This window comes from Chinchilla lanigera, unplaced genomic scaffold (assembly GCF_000276665.1).
Source record: "Chinchilla lanigera isolate Chin_1 unplaced genomic scaffold, ChiLan1.0 scaffold00005, whole genome shotgun sequence".
In the NCBI taxonomy this organism is placed as follows: Eukaryota; Metazoa; Chordata; class Mammalia; order Rodentia; family Chinchillidae; genus Chinchilla; species Chinchilla lanigera.
The window spans coordinates 8,116,898-8,121,433 of NW_004955406.1; the positions used below are offsets into that span (position 1 = coordinate 8,116,898).

The following is a 4,536-nucleotide window of genomic DNA, read 5'->3' on the forward strand; positions in this document are numbered from 1 at the left end:
CCCCCCCCCCGTAAATACTGTAGAAGTCAAAGTCATAATTCCACTGTTTCCTTTCTGGAATGCTTCAAACACCCTGTCAGCATACCATGTTCCTCGGCAGAGAAGACGGTGTAGTCAGGTTAACAACCAGTGTTTATACCAGATATTACTCGCCATGGTGATGACAGCAAATCCGAGGAAAAACACGAGACTGCCAAAGATCCACTTACTGATAACGGGAACGCTCAGATTTTTATGGTCCGATTTAACAGACCAGGATTATTTTACAGGTGTATGTAAATGTTACAGGTTATGGTGCTGCTTTGAAGTTGGGAGGTACATTCTAAGAAAATGATTATGTTTTTTAAAAGATTAATTAAAATATTTCTCCGGGAAGCAGAATGGCTTTTAAAGAAAAAATTAAATTCTTGTTTGTTTACAAAGAATAAAAGGAAAACTTATTGGGAGATGAACTGGTTTTTAAGATTTGATTAGGTCAGCATGAGAAATGCACTGGAGTATACTGTAAACTTTCACAGTTCTCCTTTATAAAAACTAGATTAAAACCTTTCCTAGTTTTTCAATTTCCAAAAATATTTTTCTGTTTCAAATAATTAAAGGCAGAAACAGTTGTGTCTATAGCCATACAAGAAGTAATGACTTGGGAAAGCTAGATGGCATTTATTCAGTTGGCGTTTATTTGATGGTTTGTCATATGGAAGGCATTCAGGTAGGCTAGAACTGTGGAGGATACAAAGATGAAGAAGACATTGTCTTCACTCCCAGGAAAGGTGGCATCAATAAAGTAAATAAGACATACACAGATGAGAGGGCACAGGTAACTGGGCTGAGCTGCGCTTGTGCCGGGTGAGTTCTGTAACCTGGTGTATAACAGGACAGTGGCCTGGACATGACTGGGAACTTTCCACAGGCCCCGCCCTGCCCTACTGAATCAGCTGCCGTTTAAAGATCTTCAGAGCTTCCTCTGGCCAGCATGCTAGATGACGTATTTTGTGATGTATTTTGTCTTACTTTTCTCCTTGCTGAGACAAAATACCTAATACCCAAAGTTAAAGGGGGAAAGGTTTATTTATTTAGCTCACAGTGTGTGGAGGTTTCAGTCCATAATCGGCTGGCATCAAGACAGGGTGGCACATGGCAGAGGGACAACCATTCAAAGTGGTGGAAGACAGCAAAAGCAGAGAGAGAGAGAGAGAGAGACAGTGACAGAAACAGAGAGACAGAGCAAGCCTCTTTCTGTCCTTTATATTGTACGCAGGCTACCACTCACACCCTGAATCCCAGCATTGGACCACCAATCAATTACAAATGCTAGATTCAGGTACTTCCGAAAAGCCCGACCCCCCATGACTGCATGAGGCCAAAACTTATTTCAATCTTAATAATTGTTTAGTGTGGTAATACAGCTTGAAGGGCATAATAAAACAAAGATCAGAGGATAAATTACATCTTGCTTCGGTGGTAAGATTTGGTATGGATTATATTCCAGTCTCACTTCTGCAGTTTTAGAATTTGTATCTAGTCATTTGATCAGAATTTGTCAGATTTGGGGGAATTGCTGGAGCTACCTCATTAAACACTGATGTGGAAACCTGAGTGATTTTTAGTTGAAGTAGGAATGTACTGATATGTTGATCAGAAAGCTGATTCTGGCAGTGACTGTTTCATGAGTATTAAACTTCAGGGGAGAGTGAGTTTATTTTTCAGAAGTTGTTTGATGACCAGGAAATCATACACAGAAAGAGGATAGTGTTGAAGTACTATATATCCATTACTCTGTAAGTCCACAAGGGTCAGGGGCCATTTCTGATGTCTTGCAGAGTGCTTGTTTAGCACACAGTAGGTACTCAATATTTGTTGAATCTAGATTATTTGAATTAATCAAAGACAGCTTATGTTTTAAAGCATTACTGTTACCGTACATGCTCAGGTTTGTTGGCTTGCTGTTGACCAAATCAAAGGAGGCCAAATATTTGGGTGAAAAGGAAAAAGGATTTATTTAAAGCTAACTCCAAGGAAATGGAAGGGCCCCTTTGCCTCAGTTCACCACGTGTCCTGGTGTACAGGTGGGCAGGGGTCTCATAGTAAGAAATAGAGGGGAGGGGAGCACAGAGATAATATAAATGCTCACACTTGCTTTATCACTGCCTGCCAGTTTTAGTTCCCACTCCTGTGGAAAGGGAACTGGGCTTCAGCCCTCCTGGTGTTGGCACCTGGGCTGAGGAAAAGTGGAAAAAGCTGTTTATGCTCCAGGCCTCAAAAAAGCCACTTGTCTATAAAGAAAAAAATTCCATTTTGCAATGCCCGAATACATTACTAGGTATTTTCCAAAAATCTATACATACAGGTACAAAAAACTAGCTTTAGGGGTCCCCCACTGAGCCCATTCCTTACAGGTAGGCTGTAATATGTGTGATTCAACCAACATTTTCTTCACAGTACGAAGATATTCACTGGCATGTCTTTAAAAATAACTATAAGCTCAGGGTGGCTGCTCTGGCTTGTATTCCCAGCACTCTGGGAGGCTGAGACAGGAGAATTGCAGGTTTGAGCTCAGCAATTTATCGAGTCCCTGTCTCAAGATAAAAAAAAGGGCTGGAGATGTAGCTCAGTGCAAAGGCCCAGGGTTAAATCCTGAGTAGCAGCTACAAAACAAAACAAACCTAGGGCCGGGGATATAGCTCAGTGGCAAGCACAAGGTCCTGAGTTTGATTCCTGGTACAAAAAAAAAAAAAAGAAGAAAACCAAAACAAACCTACAAAAAACTTCTTTGGAAGAATATACATATTTTAAGTAGTTCATTTTTAATCTTGAGATTTAAATCATAAAGGAATAAATTTTGGGGAACAGATTAACTTTCAACAGCTAGGGATTAGCTTTATATATGTATTAAGAATATTTTAAGAAAAGTTATATATTGTAAAAAGTATTAGAGGGACTATCATGGTCTATTTAGAAAACTTTTCTATATGACTACATTGAAGTTATGCGTATCTATAGCATTTTTGTGCTTTAAGAGTACAAATTTATTTTTCCTATATTAAAAATGTACCTAATTATATTAGCTAAAAAGAACTTTTAAATTTTAAAATCAAGTTAATTTTAAATCACTGAATTTTTTTAACTGAAAAAATATTTGAAATGAGACAGCAAAACTTCTTTTTGAAGTTTCATATCTCTGAGGTTTCCTTGACCCAAACATTTTTTGTTTTGTTTTGTTTTTCTTCTGTTTTGGACAGCCAATGCAATCGTTGATTTTTTTGATCTTTAAATCTTATTATTTCTGACTCCTAGAGATTTTTTTTTTTCTTTTTTGCAGCACTGGGGAGTGAACCCAGGACCTCATGCATGCTAGGCAAGGGTTCTACCACTTAGCTGAACTCCTAGCCCTGAGAATTTGAATATTTGTTCCTGTTTCCTAGAGAATTTTATATAGGATGGTTTGTAATTTAAACCATGTCTAGGAAGCAGACTTCTTAGGTATACAGTTCTAACTTTTGACAGCCAGGTGAGCTTTAGAAGGAATGTCAGTGTTTTACATAGGCAGCTACTCAGAGAGTACTCTAGGATGTACTGACTTTGTCCTGAACTATTCTTTGTTTGTTTCTGGTATTTTTGTTTTTTTTTCCGGTACGGGGAATCACCAGGCAGGCGCTGTGCCACTGAGCTAAATCCCCAGCCCCGTGAACTATTCTTTGTTAGTTTGTGTAATATCACTTTGTAAAATGCCTCCAACTCAATTATGCAGGGCACTTACTTTTTTGTTGTTTTGTTTTTGATTTCTACCATTGTGTTACTCCTCTGAAGATACATCTGGAAATCTAAGTTCAAATGCAGACATTACAGGTGAATATTACTTTACAAAGGGCCATCCCTTAAGTGTTGCCCTTGCAGAGTGAACTGTGGGATGGCACAGAGGACAACGCTTGAACTTGAACTAAGGCCAGGATTTGAATTTCACCTGCCCCAAGCTGTCAGGTCTTAGTCATGACACTACCCCAAGGGGCCTGTGGGTCCGCAAATGTAGCGTGAGGGTAATCCTGCCTGTTTCGCTGTATGTGATGGGGACAGTGCATTCTCACTCATCTTTTTTTTTTTTTTTTTTGGTACTGGGAATCGAACTCATGACCTTGCGCTTGTCAGGCAGGTGCTGTGCCACTGAGCTGCATTCCTGGCCTAGAAAGGTAGTTATTTGGATTGCTATGATTTTTATTTTTGGGGTACCAAGAATTGAACTCAGGACCTTGTGCTTGCGAGGCAGGCACTTGTGCCACTGAGCTATATCCCCGTCCTTTTACTCATCTTTATGTGGCCAGTACCACTGCGGTTCCCACCATAAGGAATGCTGAATAAATAGGAAGAAAAGTGCTTGGTACGTTCTAGGGAATGGCTCTCAGTATATGCTTGACATGAAATGAAAGAGTTAAGAAAAACTTAAATCTAAGTCTAATCAGTTGTTCATACATGATGCATTTGTGCAGTTTTCTAGAACCATTAAATAAGTTTTCTCCCATATATATATGGACCAGGGAGATA

The 4,536-nt window shown here is 39.3% G+C and overlaps 1 protein-coding gene across 1 annotated transcript in view; it reads left to right on the plus strand.

Moving 5' to 3' along the window:
- The window catches only part of Efcab2 (EF-hand calcium binding domain 2), a gene marked incomplete at its 5' end in the record, with an annotated part of 123,540 nt that overhangs the window by 1,085 nt on the left and 117,919 nt on the right, over positions 1-4,536 (plus strand).